Genomic DNA, 21380 nt, shown 5'->3' with positions numbered 1-21380 from the left:
CCAACCTCCCTTAAAGAAAAAAAAAAAATCAATACGCTTCTACTGCCTTGCCCTGCCATATTCAGTAGTACTACTGTCTAAATAATTGCCTAAGCCAGAAGAAAGAAACCGGGAGAAAAGACTTTGGCTTTCCACCCCCAACATGTCCAATCAGTTAGTCAGGTGTAAGATTTCTATTTATAAAATTTTCTCAAATAGGTCCTCTGCTCTTCGTCCTCTTTGCCTCTGACTGTTTATATTCTTCTCGTCATTTCTCACTGAGATTACAGCAATAGCCTCCTAACTAGTTTGTCTGCATTCAGCCCTGGCTTTCCTCCAGTGCACTCTCCAGTCTACCAAACATCTGTCCGTGTCAGTCCTCCTCTTAAAATCCTCCAGTGGTTTCTCATTTTCTGTAATAAAATCCAAACTCCTTAGTTGGGTATACAGGCCTGTTAGGATCTGACTCCTGCCTACTTTTCCATCTCCTGCCTCCCCCATGTATCCTAGGCTTTTTTTCTCTTGTCTCAGTATGCCCTTCCCCTTTGTCCTCTTAATTAGGCAAATGCCTGTTAATTCTTTAAGCCTCATCTCTAACATCATCTCCTGAAAGCTTCCTTGAAACCTGGATGCATATGTACATGCTCACATCTTAATACATGGTGGGTACTCAATAAAAAAATTGTTAAATCAAACTGTTAATGGCCAGACCATGTTATCCATTTTTATATCTCTGCTGCTTAACACTGTCTTATAAAAGGTAGCATTAATGGATAAATGAATAAATCATCAAAAGAGTATATGAATCTTATGCTGAGAAAGAGGGTCTTTTTTTTTGTTGTTGTTAGTAATCTGTGAAGTGGAATTGTAGAGAATATACACCATAAAGGTTATGGTGAACGTTTAATTTTTTAGTGCTAAGGTTTTTCACCTGGGAGACTTTGAGAATGGTAGGGGAAGACTGCCCAAGATGGGCTAGGGTTTTAGCTCAGTGGTAGAGTGCTTGCCTAGCATGTGTGAGGCACTGGGTTCTAATTCTCAGCACCACATAAAAACAAATAAATAAAATAAAGATTAAAGGGGCTGGGGATGTGGCTCAGGCGATAGCGCACTCGCCTGGCATGTGTGCGGCCTGGGTTCGATCCTCAGCACCACATACCAACAAAGATGTGTCCGCCAAGAACTAAAAAATAAATATTAAAAATTCTCTCTCTCTCTCTCTCCTCTCTCACTCTCTCTTAAAAAAAAAAAAAAGATTCCCCAAATGTTAACATTAAAAAAAAAATAAAATAAAAAATAAAGATTAAATGCCTTAAAAAACTAGAAAAAGAAAGACTGCCCAAGATACTGTGTGCTATCCTGCAGTTTAAAACTAGAATCTGACATTTCGCTTCAGACATTTTCCATGGGGTACTTTATTGCACCCTAAAAAGAGTAACCAATAAATGCTCAGCATTTTTAATATCAAGTATATGTACAAAGAATCTCACCCAGTTTCTAAGCCTTACCCATCCCTGAGCCTGACTGCACCCCATCATCAGGGATGAACTCTTGAGATGGAGCGACACTCAGAAGTATCTATTCCTCCTATTATTTGGAGGGGCACTCAGAAGTATCTATTCCTCCTATTATTTGGTAATAAAACACAGTGCCTAGACAATTTAGCAAAGTTGTTTTAAGGTACCAGCCTTGTCAAAATATCCTGTTTTGTTTTAAACTTTGGTGAGTATAATAGTAACAGCTTATTATGACTTTTTCTTCATTTGACCCATTTTTTTACCCTAACATAACAAGCATCCCCTGAGCAGCAGGGACTACAGGCAGAAGTAACGAACAATTAGGTACAGAGGTAATGAAATTGGAGCCACCCAAAATCCCCTGGCAGCACTCAGTCTGGGTTTTAAGAACTGGTGGATCTGCTCTCTACTGGCCTCAAGAAGAGGCAGAGAGGGTACAATGTCTAATTTGTCCCCCAATTAAGGTCTGAAAGGGAAATGAAGCATCACTACTAATGGACAAGCATGAAATGGACTCCTTACTTAACAGGAAGAATGTTACATATTAATCCACTTGCACTGGTTTTATAGTGGAAACCACATCTTATTTTGTTTGTTTTCTTTCATTATCTGACATAATTCTTAACATGGTAATTGCTCAAGAACCATTTGTTAAATAAAGGACGATATGAAAAAGTTGTGACTGTCTGACATACACTATTATACTTCTGACTTTCATAAATCTAAGTGTTCAAGATATATTGCCATTACAATATACATAATCATTACAATATACATAATCCAAAATTTTGAGAAAATAATGATTTTCCTTTTCCCAAACCAAAACCGACAGATCATTTAACAGAATCCATTGGTTTGATAATCCATTTTTAAAAATTGCTTCTTTCAGTGGTCTACTTTCCCCATCCTTTCATAACCTCCAGTGGAAAACTCAGCAAGAACAATGAAATATTATTGTGTAAGATTGCTTTTTAGTTGGGAGGAGGTAGTGGGGTGGAATACTGTCTATATTTACTTAGGAAAATGAGTAGAAATGATAATTGGTGTTTGAAATACATCATATACAGGTTTTAAAAGACTAGTTACTAGAAAATTGGTGTCCAAAAACATTGTTGATAACAATTATGCATTACTGTCAGCTAACGAAACAACATACAACAAAATAAACACATAATGATGAAGCAGCTGTGAATATTCATGACTAATCAAAAAATCACAATGTCAGAAATGTAGTACTTTTCATGTGATAGGTTCTGTTCAAAGTACTTTACATAAAATAATTTACTTAATCTTTACAACAGGCCTATGAGATGGATAGAGTCGTTAGTCCTGTTTTATAGGTGGAGAAACAGGTCAAGAGAGTGACTTGACCAATGTTGTACCACTAGAAAGTGGCAGAGCTGGGCATAAATTGGCAGTCTGGCTCCAAAGCCTGTGTGCCTGTGTATTACATTATCCTACCTCTCTATATTTGAGACCGTGATCATACGCTAAGTAGAAGGTAGCCTAGAAGACCCTACATATTCTGGCCCCTCTGCCCTTTTGGCCCTTACACTGTTCTTCCTGTGTTTGTGATGCTTACTCCTCTATCCACATGGAGGTATGACTCTTTCACCCTAGGGGCTGCTCAAATGTTACAGAGGTCTTTCCTGAATGTTCTAACTTGCAGCCTTCTCATATTGTCTCCCTCTCTTCCACTTATTATTTTCTCTGTAACACTTATTGTCTGATACATTTTCTCTATACAATATTTTCCCAGCCAGGCACAGTGGCACATGCCTGCAATTTCAGTGGCTGGGGAGGCTGAGGCTCCAGGAGGATCATGAGTTCAAAGCCAGCCTTAGCAAAAGCAAGGTGCTAAGCAACTCAGTGAGAACCTGTTTCTAAGTAAAATACAAAATAGGGCTGGGGGTGTGGCTCAGTAGTTTAGTGCCCCTGAGTTCAATCCCTGGTACCAAAAAAAAAAAAAAAAAAAAAAAATTCCCATATCTCATTGGATCTGCTACACTGTCAAGTATACCTGAGAGAAAGAAACAAAAACAAACAAACCCTGCCAGTTGTAAGGTGTGTTCTACCAAAAGATACATTCCAATTTTAGGTTTTTTAAAATGGGAGCAAAATGTAAGTTGTAGGATTAATGAAATGTAGTGCGTATGATTTTATATATTATTTATATTCCTCCCCCACCAGAATTCTAAACCCATCAGAGAATAACTTTAGTCCTTTTGTAAATTACTTTATCTCTAGTGCTTTGCACAGTATCTGACATATGATAAGCAATTGGTAGCTCTAGTGGTTGAATGAATTCCCCAAATGAGGAAATTCCCACTAGGGATTTGTGTACATAGGAGGAGAAATTCTACTGTTGGTAAGCACAGAGTGGCAACCAGACTTCCTCTACAGAGTCCAAATCAGGATTCTCAGAAAGTGTTACTGACATGCCAGTTTTAGTTTATGACTATTTTGGTGGTCTTTAATGACTAACTTGACAATTAACTTTCATTATACATAAAGTTAAACATCTGTGGAGAAAAGGACCTGCATTTTTAGATCAGATGTCAGTCCCTGCAGGTAATACACTTTGCTTTTAGATATACTATATTAATGCAATGGTTTTCTTCTTCCTCTTCTTCTTTTTTTATTTTTAAGACAGGTCCTTACCCGCCTAGGCAATTAATCTAAATAATTCTGTATAGCCTTCCAGATATAAAATATGTGTATATAATCCCCCTCTTTTTTTTTTATAACACAAGTAGATGTAGCACATTGTATATACTGTTCTTTTGTGGTGCTGGCAAATCAAATCCAGGGCCTTGCCTATTCTAGGCAAGCATTCTGTCATACCCATTTTTCCTGTTAATATATCTGGAGATTGTTTCATATCAGTAAAAATGAGGCTTCATCATCCTTTCTTAATGTGTTCTATGCAGCACTTTTCAAAGTATTTTTTTAAAGCCCCAGGAATTCCTTAGTTGAGGAAGGTACAAGAAAGAGGGTTTTAGGCCCCTATCCTGCTCCACTCAATCGGTTTCATTTGTTTATACTTCTTGTTTCATTTGACTAAAAACATTCAGGCACCCTGGAATACCACCAAGGCAAGGACTGGGAATAGCATATACTCCAGAGTTCACACTTCCTTCTCCAACCTTTTTTTGTTGTTTGTTTTTGTTGTTGTTTTGGTACCAGGGATTTAACCCAGGGGCACTTTACCATTGAGCTATATTCCCAGCCCTTTTGTTTTTTATTTTGAGACAGTGTCTCCCAGAGTTGCTTAGGGCCTCACTAGTTACTGAGGCTGGCCTTGAACTTGCTATCCTCCTATTTTAGCCTTCTGGAATGTTGGGATTACAACCCAGCTGCAATTTTTTTCAAAACAACCGTAATTGTTACCTACCTCATGTGTTTGTTTTTAGGATATTATTAGATAAATATTAGCACTTGAAACATAGTATATCTACTCAATAAAGGTTAGACTGAATATAAATCATCTTTCATGTATAGTATCAATTTTGTTTTTTTTTTTTAAAGAGAGAGTGAGAGACGGTGGGGGGGGGGAGAGAGAGAGAGAGAGAGAGAATGAGAATTTTTAATATTTATTTTTTAGTTCTCGGTGGACACAACATCTTTGTTGGTATGTGGTGCTGAGGATGGAACCCGGGCTGCACGCATGCCAGGCGAGCGTGCTACCGCTTGAGCCACATCCCCAGCCCTAGTATCAATTTTGTAACAACTGAACATTTAACGATATTACTTTAATAATAACCAACTCAACTACATTGGCTCCTATTTCTGAAAAGTCTGTTACTTCAAACATGGTTTAATCTGAGTCATGGAGACATTTTGTCCAAAATCAGGACTTTCACTATTTATAGACTTTGTTCCAAAGGGGGTTAAGGTAGTTGCCATGACCCACAACCCTATCTCCAGGATCCAAGTTCATCCAGGAAGATACCAAACTTCTTTCCTAATAGTCTCAATCAAAATCCCTATGGATCTCATTGAATCTGATTGGGTCATGTGTCCATGTGTTGAACCAATTTCTTTTCTTTTTTTTTTTTAAAGAGAGAGAGAGAATTTTTAATATTTATTTTTTAGTTCTCGGCGGACACAACATCTTTGTTGGTATGTGGTGCTGAGGATCAAACCCGGGCCGCACGCATGCCAGGCGAGCGCGCTACCGCTTGAGCCACATCCCCAGCCCTGAACCAATTTCTTTAGTCCAGGGTTTGAGATGTTATGATTTGCCTTAAGTCATATGCTCTCTAATCATGGAGTGGGAGTCTTCAGCTCACCTGAAAGCTTATGGCATAAAAACTGGGAAACAGGGCGATTCCTCAGAGGAAAGCTGGAATTCAACCATGTCAGGAGAAAGTTTTATCAAGATAGGAAAAACAGTGGATGCTTACTCCATCCCCTAAGGGATTTAACTGCTTTGCCAATTAAAAAAAAAAAAATTATTTTTCTAATAGTAGCTTTTTTGTTTTGTTTTGCTTTTGCATTTGCTTTTGGTTTAGGCACATTGGTAGTGTCAGTTCGGTGGCTCTGCAAAAGGTTCAGAAATTCATGTTGTTATTTAATAAAAGTAATTTTTAGGTTACATTGTATTTATATCTACAAGCAAGCACACACTTTTTTTGGGGGGGGCGGTGCCAGGGAGTAAACTCGGGGGCAGTTGACCACAGAGTCACATCCCTAGCCCTATTTTATATTTTATTTAGATACAGGGTTTCACTGAGTTGTTTAGCTCCTTGCTTTCGCTGATGCTGGCTTTGAACTCAAGATCCTCCTGCCTCAGCCTCCCAAACTGCTGGGATTACAGGTGTGCACCACTGGGCCTGGCCACACTTTCTTTTAAAGTGTGATGAAGATGTATATCCATTTTTAAGAAAATATAATATACAGAATTGCTTACTTATGAAACATCTAAATTAGGAAATCACATTTTTCAGTTCCAAAAGACTTTATATTAAAGCCATCAAGGGATGAGTTGATCCAGGCCTTGGCACTCTTGCTTCCTGTGGAGAACTTGTCACTTCCCCACACCCATGTCTTCTCTCCTCCTATGCAGCTGGCTGAACAGGCAGATCCTGAATAGTCGAGATGGGATTGGAGTTTTTACTGTCCCATTCCATAGCTTGAACAAAGCCTTTGAAGTTCACATTATTGACAAAGCCAAGATTCCATGGAATCTTAAGATGACTTATTATGGAGTCACTGCCATCTGTACCAGCAAGCCATAGCAAATTGCAGTTGATCTGTCTCATTGTCCTGAGTCAATGGCCCAAGTGGGGTTCGGTAGGGGGAGAGGTTAGCAGGGTTGTCCATCTCTCAAGATCAGAATGAAGTCTTTCAAGGTAGAGTGGACCTCCAGGGCCAGCAGATGGTAGCTGACCTGGACCGGAGATTTTCAAAGCTGGCCCACATCTTCGAGGTCCTCTCATTCTCCCCAGTTTCACTTTTTTTTTTTTTTTTTTTTTGGTGGATATGAGGATCAAATCCAGGGCTTCAAGCATGCAAAACAAGCACTCTGTCACCAAATTGAACTACATCCCTAGCTCCCAATTCCAGTTCTTTAATGAAGATGATTACAAGGTGCTAGTGCCCTGTGATTAGTGAGTACACCACGCAGATAATCAAGGTGGACTCTGCTCATTAACTTGCAGATGTTAAGTGGACTATCCAGAACTGGCGTAGGCATGTGGTTTGAAGAAAGAAGACGGAGTTGTGCATGGACATCCTTGTCCACCAGCAGCTCAGAAGATGAGAAGCTGAGAGGTTCATAAGCACAGAGAGGCAAAGAAGAGATGTCTTTCCCTTGGCCAGAATTTGTCTCCTGAAGCTGCCTTTCCCATGTTCTCCTAAGTACCATACTAGTTGTGGGTAGTTTGAAGAGCTTTGACTTGCTCTCCCCATCACTCATTTCCATCAACAGTGCACACATACGCGGCTCATTTCCACCTACACACACAAGGCCCAGGTTAGGGCTACAAAGTCTGTGAGAGACCCAAAGTGACCCATACCCAAGTCCTGAAAGTACTCCCTCTCCAAAGTATGTGATTGTGATTCCTAAATAGCACAGAATCCATGGTCATTGCAGCAGCCAGTCCCCCTGTGAGGGTGCTACTATCTAGATCTGGTTCTAGTATCTGGGTCAGAGCAAAATGACTATACTGATATTTTTATGGTAGAATACATATCAGATCTTTGTTTTAGTTCAGAATTCATACCATTTCAATCAGTACAGTAACATATTTACCACATTTTGTTTGAGCACATATTAGTGCTTCCTGTCAACTTCAGAAGAGACCTGGGCATGTTTGACAGGTGGATCTGGCTGGAATTAAGTGTATTGCAGCCGCTTTAGCTTTTCCTCCTGGGGTTTTTAGAGCTGCAGCTTCTGGGTAGCTGCTCATCTCTGGCCAGAGCTCCCTACTGCAGTGTTTTTTTTGTTTTGTTTTGTTTTTTCCTGCCAACTTGGGGAGGATGGTCCTTCTTATGGTCTAACTCTTGTCCTCCCCAGCCTGATGAGCTGCTTTGTTCAGAAATCTTTACTCAGGGATCCTTTTACAGCCCCTCCCTCTTTTATTTATTTATTTATTTTTGGCAGTGGTGGCTGGAGATAGATTTGTAGGAGCTGATGATAAAGAGAGGGTAGAAGGAGTTTTAGGAGAGAGGAAGGAAAGGAGGAAGGGGATAAAGTGGTAAGAGAGAACCAAGAAATTGAGTGAAATTGCTGACTAATAACTGCAACTAGAGTATTACACCCACGTAAATAGTTTTTTTTTTTTCCTTCTTCAATAGTTAAAATAGCTCAGTGTACCAGAATACTGAAAACAGATGTGCTTGGTTTCTTGAATTATTGATTCAGCAAACATTTGAGTCTCTCATCCTCTGTGCCAGGCCCTTACATATGTCATTTTGGACCATTAGAAATTCTTACTCCTATTTTCACATAGAGAGAAGCTTGGGCCTCAGCATGATATGGACCAAAAAGGCATTTTGTTTCTGCAAACCTAGATAGACTTATGTTTTCATTCTAGTCCTGTCACTTTTAGACTGGCCTTGGGCAGATTACTGTCCCAGTTGTGATTACCATGTACTGCAACAGAAAACCAAACTAAAGAATTTCTTAAATAAATTAGGAGGTAAGCAGTGCAGGACTAACACAGAGGCTCTAGGTTACCATCTGGGATCTAAGTTGATTCCAGTCTTTCTGCACAGCTAGCTTTGATAATAGTTCTTCACTGGATTATAAACTGTTTCATCTCCACTTAGCAGTGCATACCTGTTTTGGGCAGGAAAAAGGATAAAGGTGAAAGACAAAAATTATCTGCCATGGAGGATACTCTCCCTATTCTTTCACCCTTTTAACTCTTTGTTTTGAACAAATTAACAAAGATTGCAAAAATCGTATAAAGAATTCCCATATGCTCTTCAACCAGATCCTTCAAATGTTAATGTTTTTATTCAGATTGCTTTATCATTTATATCTCTTCAAATATACACATTCCACTAAACCATCTCAGAGGAATTTATAGGGGCAAACACTTCAGTGTATAACTCCTAAAAACAAAAGCATTTTCTGAAATAACATATGTAATACCAGGAAATTAACAGTGATATATTATTATTATCTAAGCTACAGACCTTTAAAAATTTTTGCCAGTGGTCTCACTAATTACCTTTTTTGGAGGATTTTTAATTTTCTTTCCCTGGTGTAGGATCTGATCTGGATTACATTTGCCTTTAGTATCACATCTCTTTGGTTGCCTTTAATCTAGAATAATTTCCCTATCTTTCTCCGTCTTTCATTATCTTGAACATTCTTGAGAGTATAGCAGGTCAGTTTATTCTGTAGGATGCCCCTCGATTTGGTTTTGTTTGATCCTGCTCTGCAGTTCTGTTCAGGTTCTTCATCTTTAGCAGGAATATCATAAAATTGCTGTCCTCACAGAACATTCTTTCAAAAGGTACATGAGATCTATTTGTCCCATTACTAGTAATATTACTTGTTGCTTTAAAGTTTTGTCAGTCAATCTTCTCCATTGCATAGATACTGTTTTTTCCCCTTTGTAATTGATGAGTGTCATTTGGGGAGACATGCTTTAATACTATATAAAGACCCTGTTTGGGGTTGGGGATAGTGGTAGCAGTGCTTGCCTAGCATGCACAGGGCCCTGGGTTTGATCCACAGCATGGCAAAAACAAAAACAAAATCCTACTTCTCTCAAATTTTCACCCACTAGTTCTCACAGTTACTCTTTGTGATTTTAGAAATCCATACTCTCTCAATTCTTTTGGCACCCCTCCAGCTATACAACTAAAACTACCTCTATATTAGTCTACAGAACTATTCGTGGGATGTTGCTGTTTACTAAAAGAAGACAGCATTATGTGTATGTTGCATAAAAACATCTTTGATTCAAATATCTTTGTATTTGGAAAATTTCCACCTCCATTATTGTCCAAGACAATTGTTCTCTTTTTGGGCAATGGTTATTCATTTATTCCCCCAGTGATCATAATCGGCAGAGACCTGGGAGAGGGAAAATAGAGAATAATGGCATTTGTTCAGCTTTATAAATAAACAGAATCATGTGTTTATTGATTCTTTGCAGTTTTTAAAATATTTAACAGAGAGAAGGAACTGTAAAAATCTTTCCTCTTCTGCCAGCTAAAAGAATTGGAATTTTAAAATTTTCTTATCACAGAGTCAGTATTAAATAACATGAAAATTTAACACAAATTGGCAACAAAATCTTACTTCATTTAACTGAGAATTTTATACTTAACTTCATGAAATAGTATCAGTGCATGACAGAAATAAAACTGACACCAGAAAATAAATAAATCAGGATACATAACTGTATATACTGAATGATCACAGCCAAGTTTAAAATATATACACAGGAAAAAGCTTAGAAGGAAATGTAGTAAGATGTGAATTTAGAGTAGGTACAAGAGTATGTATATTCTGATGGACGGGTGATGTTTTTTTCTTTCTGTCCCATAATTTCCACCTTTCTTCTGCCTCATAATTTCCACCCTTTTTTTTCTTCAAAATCACAAACAACGATATACTTATAAGACATATTAAATATAAATACTTGTGGAAGGGAACGCCATCTGGAGCTCTAACTAAACTATTAGCTTGCTTAGATGGAGAGTCCCAAGAAGCCCCATATTGTAGCTGATGCCTGAGCCCAAATTTCATCCTATCCACTTTGGTACCATCTCTTTATTCCTTATTACTTTTCTTCCCTTTCTTTGTTATCTTTTGTTCTATTCCTCCTAATATAAAGATAGGTAAGGAAATTAATTATAAGAGAGACAGTTTGATATGGTAGGAACAACTTTTTTTAATATTTATTTTTTAGCTTTAGGTGGACACAATATCTTTATTTTATTTTTATGTAGTGCTGAGGATCAAACCAGCACCCTGCGCATGCCAGGTAAGTGCGCTACTGCTTGAGCCACATCCCCAGCACAACATTATTTTTTGAGGCTAGACAGACTTGGACTCTTGCTTCATTGATGAATCATTCAATTGAGCAGCTACCATGCCACTGGGGATTTAGTGATGATTAAAACAGACAAAAGTGCTTTTATGGAAGTTATATTCTAGTGGGAGAAAACAATGATTTTGGATGTCCTGGTAAATCCCCTGGATCAAAAAAATCTGTCTAATCAACCAGATGATTAAATGTACCAAATTAAGCCATTTAGATCTTAGTCTTTTGGGTCAGTACATCTTTTTTTTTTTTTTAAGAGAGAGGTGAGAGAGAGAGACAGAGAGAATTTTTAATATTTATTTTTTAGTTTTTGGCGGAAACAACATCTTTGTTTGTATGTGGTGCTGAGGATGGAACCCGGGCCGCACGCATGCCAGGCGAGCGAGCTACCCCAGTACATCCTTGTTTTTAGTTGTAGTTGGACACAATACCTTTGTTTTATTTATTTATTTTTGTGTGGTGCTGAGGTTCTAACCCAGTGCCTCTCACGTGCTAGGTGAGCACTCCACCGCTGAGCCATAACCCCAGCCCTCACTTTTTTGAAAATGCAAATATTAGTGGAAAGAGTGTATCATCACTAGAACAGTCCTTTATATATTTGTATGAATTATTTCTGTCATATATCTTGAGAGCTATCTGAGAGCCATTCTTTGCAAAAGTAAACATTTTAATTGAAGAGAGGACCACTAGGAGCTATTCAGAAAGTATAGACTTGAGAATTTCAGAGTAGGCAGTGTGACATTCCTGTGGAAAGAGGTGACTTAGGAAAGGCAAGAAGTATATAAAAAGAAAAATGGTAAGATTCAGAGAATAAATTTCACTTATGAGTTTGCCCTGGGGGAAAACCCAGAAGCCTTCCCAGACTTTCCCCTTCTGGAAGTTGTTTTCTGAAAGGGTACCTTATAACTTTATTCAGGGATGTTTCTGTGGCCTTCCTAAACCCCTCATGTTGGCATATGCTGCTAAAATGTATCATCTCCTTTACAAAATTTTTTAAAAAAATGAGTAAGAATCAATAATAGAAACTCACTAAATTGTAAGTTGCAGGTTCTTGCCTCTTTTTTTAAAAATATTTTTTAAATTGTTGAGGACCTTAATTTTTATTTATTTGTATGTGGTGCCAAGAATCAAACCCACTACCTCATGCATGCCAGGCAAGTGCTCCAACACTGAGCCACAACCCCAGGCCTTGCCTCTTTTAGTATAGGGCTTCTTGTTCACATTTCCCACCTCCCCCATATTAGGATTGAACCCAGAGCCTATGTTTGACCACTGATCTGCATGCCTAGTCCTATTTATACTTTTTACTTGGGGATGGGTTCTCACTAAGTTGCTAAGGTTTGCTTTGAGTTTGTAATATTCCTTTTTTTTTTTTTTGAAGATATTTTATTAGTTGTTGGTGGCCCTTTATGTACTTTTATGTGGTGCTGAGAATCGAACCCAGTGCGTCACACATGCTAGGCAAGCACTCTACCATTGAGCCACAACCCTAGACCCTGAGTTTGTAATACTTCCATATCGGCTTCTCGAGTAGCTGGCACTTCAGATATGCATCATTGCACCTGGCTTTTGTTCACATTTTAAAATAGCAGTTTGACAGAAGTAATTCATACAAATATATAAAAGGATGTTAAGCTAGTGATGATATATTCTTTCCACTAATATTCGCATTTTCAAAAAAGATCTAAGTGGGGGCTGGGGTTGTGGCTCAGCAGTAGAGTGCTTGCTTAGTAAGCTGGGTTCAATCCTCAGCACCACATAAAAATAAATAAATAAAACAAAGGTGTTGTGTCCAACTACAACTAAAAAGAAGGTTTTGAATATGTAGATATTGACGAAACCTGAGTTGGAGAGGAAATTCCTAAGGCCTCAGTAGTTGAGAAAGACCATTTTAGTGTCAGCAGCTGATCACAGCAGGGGATGCCTGCTGGTATCAACTCTGAGGGTTGCAGCTGGCAAAGCCAGATTCTTCTCTACTACTATTGAGTGATATGTTGCAGCTCTTAATGAAGGGTTATGCTCTCCTGTGTCACAGCAGACTCCAGCAGCTCACCACCAATCTCCTTCTGGGTTTTTGTCTCAGAAATTCAAAGAATGAAATCCACGGACAGTAAAGGGATCCAAAGGTGAACAGGAGTAGGATTTATTCAAGTGAGAAGAAAAAGGGGGCTGGGATTGTGGCTCAGCGGGAGAGCGCTTGCCTAGTGAGGGCGGAACCCAGGTTCCATCCTCAGCACTACATAAAAATAAAGGCATTGTGTTGTGTCCATCTACACCTAAAAAAAATAAAAATATATACATAAAAAAAAAGAGGCAGAACTCTTGGAGGGTGAGAGAGGACCCAATAGCTGGTTGGTACTTAAATGTACTAGTCTAGATGCTCATATAGCTACTGGGTAGGGGTATCAAACAATGTTTATGCTAATCAGGCCTTGGAAAAACACCAGCACTACAGGTCGAAGTCTATGCTAACCAGGTATCAGAAAAGTACCAATTCCTGAATCTTCTAATTGGTTGTGTCCTTTTAACCCTTGAGTTTGAATTTTCCTGTAACCTCTGTTAGGGGCCACACCCCACCCCCACCCCTTCTGTTTTTACTACTGCTTCAGGTAGAGTAGTAAAAGGTTTGGGTGAAATATTTGGAATGTTTCTACAGTTGAACCTCATGAAGTGACCTTTACATTAAAAAAAAAAAAAAAAAAGCTTTAATTGGGACCCATTAACTATCCTATCTTATTCACTACGGTCTGTCATTTTTTTTTAAACCTTTATTTCATTTATTTTTATGTGGTGCTGGGTATCAAACCTAGTGGCTCACATGTGCTAGGCAAGCGCTCTACCACTGAGCTACAACCCCAGCCCAGTTCAGTCATTTTCACTTGCATCCACACCTAGTTCACCCTTCACCTCTATGAAGTCCTGCCTCTATCCCTGTCATTATGAAATTGCATCACCTGAAATAAGGGAGAAGTTCTGTGAGTGTCTCAGGCCTATCTTGTTTAAAGGAACAGAAAGTAAGTTTTTCAGGTCAGAGAAGAGTTGGCTATAATGATACAAAGGAATCTTCAATATTATGGCAGTACTCGTAAGAGCCTGGCCCCATTACAACAGTACTCATAAGAGCCTGGCCCCATTACTACATACAGGTAGTGTGTGATTTGTGTGCCTCTTTGTCATCTTCATAATCTCTTGCCTATGCTTTTTTCAGTGCTTCTCTTCTGTTCTCTTGCTACTCCGTGAGACTAGCTTTCTCTTCAAACTCAGATCTTCTCTGATACCATCTGCATTAAGCTTGCAGGTTGCTTTGACTTGCCACTTTGTACTCCCCATACATTCTGAACACCCTCTCCCAGCTCAGCTTCTGGTGGCTGATTCAGTATGACTTTGAGAATCTTAATTGAGTTCAGGTTAGATCAGATGGTCATCCTGGTTCATTATCACCTGTGCCATTTTTAAATCTTGGATTTCAGAGTGAAAGCAGGGAGAGAGACAGAAATCTGATATATCTGTTGTGAAGACCTTTGGAATGATCAGTTTCACCTCGGAAGCAGAGTGTTTGTTAGTATAATTTCTTAACAATAATTACCATGAATGATCCCTGGTACTAAGCACCTAACATATGTCGTCTCCATTAACTGTCCTAGCTCCACTACTCTTTTATCCCTTTTCCTGCTGGAGGAAACTACTGAAGGTGACAAAAATCAATGATTAGGATTTGACCTGAGATTTTTCTGTCTGCTCAGCCTGTGCCCTCTCCACTTTTCCATCCCTCGTCTTTGACTGCTCCATCAACTGTCCTCATTTAAATCTGGTCAGAGTAACTTACTTCCTTAGCTAAACTGACTCACCTTGGGGAAGTACATGATTTGTGAGGTGGGAAAATTAACCAGTGGGTTACAAGGACCCATGTAGCCACAGCATTTTCCAGTTGTTTTTAGTTTGACATTTGTGACCTCATGGAGACAGGAGAAACTGCCCCCCTCTTGGTTTCTCATGTTGAATTACCTACCAACCTAAAAAATCATCCAAACACACCTCACATTTTGTCATTAATATAAGGTATTGTTAATATTCAGTAATAGCATAGTGCCTGGAACATGGTGAGATGTTTGATAAGCTTTTCTTTATTTTTTTCCTTTAAGCCCAACTAGCCAATATTAGCTTATGTCTTCCCATAAAATTGAAGCCAAAGTCATCAGAGTTGATTTGTTTTTATGTAAGCTAGAGTTTAGGGTAAAATGAAGAAGTTGAAGGGACTCATAATAGGTTAGTAACCTTTAGAATGTAAAACACTACGTTTTTTAGCTGAGCATAATGGTACATGCCTGTAATTCCAGCTACTCAGGAGGTTGAAGCAGGAGGATTACAAAATTGAAGCCAGCCTTGGCAATTTAGTGAGAACCTGTCTCAAAATTGAAAAAATTTTTGAAAGGGGAGGGGGCTGGGAGTGTAGTTCAGTGTTATTATCGCCCCTGGGTTCAGTCCCCAGCTTTACAAAACAAACAAACAGAAAAATCCTGCACTTTAAAAAATAAAAACAAAGACATGGACTTCCTTTTCTTCATTTGAACCCAGGACCTTGCACATGCTATGCAAGCACTTTGTCACTGAGTTATATCCCCAGCTCCCAACTTAATAGAGAAGATCCCAGTGAAGAGGATGAAGTGGACATAATATCATCCCTCTCTTCCTCAAGATGTATGTACCCTTTCCTCAAGTCTCACCAATGACAGCCACCACCAGTGTGTTGGCCTCCAGGAGGCACTGTTTCCCTGCACAGCTGTGGCCTGAATCAAGTCTACAACTGCCCTGAATTCTAGCTGCTAGGGAATATATTCCATAGGGCAGGAAGCGCAGAGGCTGAGAGTGACGTCAGTCTAGATAATCTGATTATAAGGGTTTATTTATCCTCAGCTGTGGCTCATTGGAGATCCTTCTTCTTGACTAATAGATTATTCATGTGGACTGGTCCCTTCTTACTTCCAATATGCAGAAGTCTTTTGTCAGCCCTGGTGCTGGAGGCTGGAGTAAAGCAAAACATGTAATTCCCTTCTCATAGCCAAGTCTAGAGGGGAGAAAGGTAGTCACCTAGATTCCTCAAGACTAGGTCAAGAGGAGTCTTGACAGCCTTCCCAATACAGCCTCCTCGTCCCTAGTTTTCTGGTTTACAGATGAGAGGATGCTTCCCTTTGGGCAACACCTGTCCTCCAGGGGGCAGTCATTTCAGCTCATAGCATAGTCCAAGCACTTGGATAACGGAGGGCCTGCTCGTTACATGTATGTTTGAATTTATTATGAAACAAATTTTTATTTTATATATACATTGGCTGAAGAGCAGCCAGTACTGGTAATAACAGTAGTTAACAAAAATCAATTAGCTAGTTCATTAAATTAGGATATTTACATTTTTAAATTTCAAGATTAATATTTAAAGTTGAATTATTGATTCTGCTTTCCCTAAATCCAATGTTACTAAAAATAAATGTCACAAAAATTGAAAAATATTTGATTTGCTTTGGTTTTTTGTTGTGTGTGTGTGTGTGTGTGTGTGTATGTGTATATGTGCGCGCGCTGGGGGTCAAACTCAGGGCCTCCACTATGCTAGGCAAATGCTGTTCACAAGGCCATTTTAGTTTCATAAAATGTATGTTTGACAGGCCTAAGAGCTACTCAGCATTTTAAAAAATGGGTTTGTTAAACCATAGGATTATAGTTGAACTAACCATTAATGATCCTTTACAGAAAAAAAATGTGATTAACATCCTCATTCATCAATTTGATTCATCAATTTCTTCACCCTAACCTGTTTGTGGATGTGTAGTTTTATCTGGGGACAGGAGAATCATGTGTCTCAGATATACTCGTCTTTTATTACATTCTTCTCTCGTTAAACATATTTACACTTATGGACTTGATTATTTATGTATATTTTTTATTTCCCTCTTGCTGTTAAGGTTTAGCTTCAGCTCACACTGATAATTAGGATAGTCATTTTCATGCTGATTTGTTCCTTGTGACCTAAGGTGGATCTCTGGTAGTGGACAAAGTTGATTGTGGTCAGGACATTGTTCTAAAGACTTTTTTGTATTGTCATCATAAGGGAGTTCAAGGAGGTCTCTCTAGAAGCAGAGGAGACCTCTACCCCAACCGTCCAGGTGCTTGACATGTTGTTAACAATACAATCTAAGGATGCATCAGGTTTTAGCAAAGAGGAAGAGCTTTATCTGAAAATGAAAGGTGAAGCTACACAGTCTCAGAGAAAAATGTGTGGGATATCTTGTGAGTGATAAGTGGTTCTGGGGTTTACGCCATTTTTTTTTTTTTTTTTTTTTTTTTTTTTGGTGCCAGGGACTGAACCCAGGGGCACTTAACCACTTAACCCTAGCCCATTTGAGACAGGGTCTCACTAAGTTGCTCTAGGGCCTGGCTAAGTTGCTGAAGCTAACTTTGAATTTGCGATCTTTCTCCTCCTGCTTAAGCATTCTGAGTTGCTGGGATTACACAGCCAGCAATGGCTTTTTGTTTAAAGGAAACTTGGGTGGTTGTGGGAAGACCTGTGGGAACAACCTCAGCCTGGTGAACTCAGTTCTTTGGTCATGGATCCAAGATTTTTAGCGTGGTCTGGTCTTCTAGGATCTTCAGATTGCTATTGTCTCTTTTATTTAGATAATGTTTGGAATGTGCCTATATTATATAGTTCTTAAAATATATCTCCCTTTGCTTTATCTAATCTGAAAATGCATCATGTAGGCGCACTAAAACAAGGCAGTTTTTACAGTTTTTACAGATGATCATGAGGCTTTTAGATTTAAAGCTACAGTTTCTTTTTCTTCTCCTTTTGTTTCTACCTACCTTCTATTTATTTCTTCTATTCTAGCTCAATATTAGCTAAAAGTAACCACCCTACAGAGAGACATTGTTGATGTAGAGTGACACCTGCCTGTGGAACCAAAGCAGCTTGGGACGAGGGGTCTGCACCCTGACCCTGGCAATCTTGCAGGAAGGATTTCAAGAGAGTTGTACATAGTAGCAGTTTATTAGAAAGATGGGGAATACACATGTTCAGGACTGAACAGGTCAGCCCAGGGAGGTCCACATAGACCTTACAAAGTCCTTGTTTTTAAAGACTGAACTTCCGAAACCCTCCTGCTCTGAAATAAGCAGCAGCATATGCTGACTCCACAGGGAAGCCTCCTTCCCCTTTGACATGATAAGGAAGGCTCAGGGAGGCTCTGGCTCTGGGACTGGAAAGAAGGGAAAATCTGTGAAACTCCTGGAAGTGAAAACCTGTTTGAAACCTGTGAAATTTTATCCTAATGTATCCCTTTCCCCTTCTAAAATTTCTCTTCTCAGAGATTTTGGAGATGGAACTTTTTAAACAATGAAGTTTTCTTCATATTTCCTCCAAGCTGGCTTTGGATATAACCTACTTTCCTACCAATTTGACTCTGAATATCTCTGGAGCAGAGAGAATTATGGTTTAGTTTTCTTATCCCTCGGGGCTGGTATTAGAACTGCCTTGGAACAGGTTTTTTTTTTTTTTTTTTTTTTTTGTTCTTCCTACTTTGATGAAGTCCTGTGACCTGTGGACTCTGATTTTCTCCAAGTTATTACCCTTTACTGTCTGTCCTTTCCCCTACTACCTGCTCATGGCTGCTGACCTACCTAACATTGTAATGCCCATTATAGGATCATTGGTCTAAGGTTACACTGCTAGCAAGTGGCAGAGCTTGGGACTGAAACCAGTCTAGCTCCAGAGATCATAATAGTATATAAGAATAGACAATATTGACTGGATGCAGTGGTGCACGCCTGTATTCCTAGAGGCTTGGGAGACTGAGACAGGAGGACCTTGGTTCAAAGCCAGCTTCAGTAAAAGTGAGGCACTAAGCAACTTAGTGAGACCCTTCCTCTAAATAAAATACAAAATAGGGCTGGGGATGTAGCTCAGTGGTCAAGCGCCCCTGAGTTCAATCCTCAGTCCCTCCCTGAAAAAAAAAGAAAAGAATAGACAGTATTGCCTCTATCTAGATTTATTAAAAAATCTGAAGTTCAAGTCTAAGTAGAATCTTTGAGTAGCCAAAGAACTCACCTGTGAATTTTATCTTTTTACTTTACTTCCTTGAGCCTTTCTTTATCTGTAAGATGGAAATAATACATCAAACCTTATAGAATTGTTATGAGGATTAAATGAGAGGGGGAGAGAGAGAAAGAGCAAGAGTAAGAAGAATTAGAGATAGTATCTGGCATGTAGCAAGTGTTCATTATCGAAACCCTGTTCTTCTGCTGAATAATTGAGTACTGTCATCCTCATTATCATCGTCATCCTTATCCATGAGTTTTTTCAAATTTATATATATATATATATTTATATATTTTTGTTGATGAACTCTTATTTTATTCACTTATTTATGTGCAGTGCTGAGAAGTGAACTTTACCACTGCAAGCACTTCACCACTGAGCCACAACCCCAGCCCTCATCCTCCCTGAGTTTTAAGGACACTAAAACTTCATGGCAGTGCTGGGTATGTGGCTCAAGCGGTAGCGCGCTCACCTGGCATGCGTGTGGCCCGGGTTCGATCCTCAGCACCACATACAAACAAAGATGTAACTAAAAAATAAATATTAAAAATTCTCTCTCTCTCTCTCCCTCTATCACTCTCTCTTTAAAAATAAATAAATAAATAAATAAATAAATAAACTTCATGGCATCTCCTTGTCTGTAGATGTCAAGAAGACTTTATGCTTTTCCCTTCACAGTCCTTTTTCACAGTATTTGCTTCCCCTCTACCTCCTCTTTTTAGAGACCCTGCCCAGTTCATTTAAGAGATTCTGGCTGTGGAAGAACCTTTCCACTGGAAGGCCTTTCCACTCCTTAATCCCAGGAATCCTCTGCCCTCAACTCAGTCCCAACCTGCCCTCACATTCCTTACCTCCTTATCTCCCCAACCCTCCAACCCCCCACCTCCCAGCCTGGCTTTCTCAGCTATAGCTGGGCAGAGTGTCCTCTTCTCCGGCTCTCAACCTGACTGCACTGACCTGCATAGGCCTTTTATTTGTATTTTTTAAACTAAGCTTCACAGTTTATCACCAATGGGAAATAGACTGGAGAAAATACACAGAACAATCCTTGGAAAGTACAAAGGTGACTTAATTTGCTCTGGTCTATAATTCCTGACTTCTTGAAACAGTAAAACAGGAATTCCTACAGGTTGCTACCTTGTTTCTCTGTGTAGGTCTGTACCTCCCTGCAACCTGAAGGTGCAGCCCAGGCTTTTGTGGGTGTTCTCTTTTCTGAAGTGAGCAATTTACATCTCTGAGGAAGCTCCAAACCATGAAAGCCAGGCAGTTGAATGTATAAATGATTCTGTTAGGGAAATTATCCCTTCTCTGCAGCACTGACTTTAGATCTCTGGACAGGCCTAGAAGTCCAAATTTTAAAAATATAACCTTCAGAGAAATCATATAGGATTATAAATTTTGCCTAAGATCTAAAATTTATTAGTTACTGAAAACTGGTCAAGCTGAGGTTTAAAAGAGGCAGTACAGAAAATGCAGGAATCAGGTGGGTAGGGAGGAATGGAGCAGAGCACATTTTGAAAACTGAAAGATCTTTAATAAATGATTCTTTTTTTTTTTTTTACTGCTGGGCACCAAACCCAGGGCCTTATCCATGCTTGGCCTTGAGATACACAAGAAGTGTTGTTACAAAAGAGAATTATATTTAGGTTGAAACTGTCTTTTAATGAAACATATAAGAGAATGAAATGACCTTCAGTGACATCTTATGAGTCAAATGAATAGCAAAAGAGGGGAGGAAAAAGAAAACTTTCTGGTTTCTCTCTTGGCTAACAGCCCTCTGTAGTTCCCCACTGCCCTTGATAAAATGAAAAATATTTGATTTAGGGCTGGGGATGTAGCTTAGCTCATACAGGAGGAGCTGGGTTCAATCCCCAGCCCTGTAAGGAAAAAAAAATCATTTATAAAGATCTTTTAGGGGCTGGGGATGTGGCTCAAGCGGTAGCGCGCTCGCCTGTCATGCGTGCGGCCTGGGTTTGATCCTCAGCACCACATACAAAGATGTTGTGTCCGCCGAAAACTTTAAAAAATAAATAAATATTTTTTAAAATTCTCTCTTAAAAAAAAAAAAAAAAAAGATCTTTTAGCCCTCAAAATTTGCCCTGCTTCCTCCATCCCTTCCAATCTACCTTGTCTTTGCACTGATTTTTTTTTTTCTCTCCCCTTGGTACTGGAGATTAACCCAGGCTTTTGAGCACATCCCCTGCTCTTTTTATTTTTATTTTTTTGGTACTGGGAATTGAACTCAGGTCTTGGTGCATACTAGGCAAGCACTCAGCCCCTCTTTTTAAA

The 21380-nt window shown here is 39.2% G+C and overlaps 1 protein-coding gene across 1 annotated transcript in view; it reads left to right on the top strand.

Moving 5' to 3' along the window:
• G3bp2 (G3BP stress granule assembly factor 2) overlaps window positions 1–21380 on the top strand; it is a 90304-nt gene that overhangs the window by 735 nt on the left and 68189 nt on the right. The window lies entirely within an intron of this gene.

Source organism: Ictidomys tridecemlineatus, chromosome 9 (genome assembly GCF_052094955.1).
Source record: "Ictidomys tridecemlineatus isolate mIctTri1 chromosome 9, mIctTri1.hap1, whole genome shotgun sequence".
Lineage (NCBI taxonomy): Eukaryota > Metazoa > Chordata > Mammalia > Rodentia > Sciuridae > Ictidomys > Ictidomys tridecemlineatus.
The sequence above is the reverse complement of the archived record's forward strand: the minus strand, read 5'-3'. Positions and strand labels throughout refer to the sequence as shown.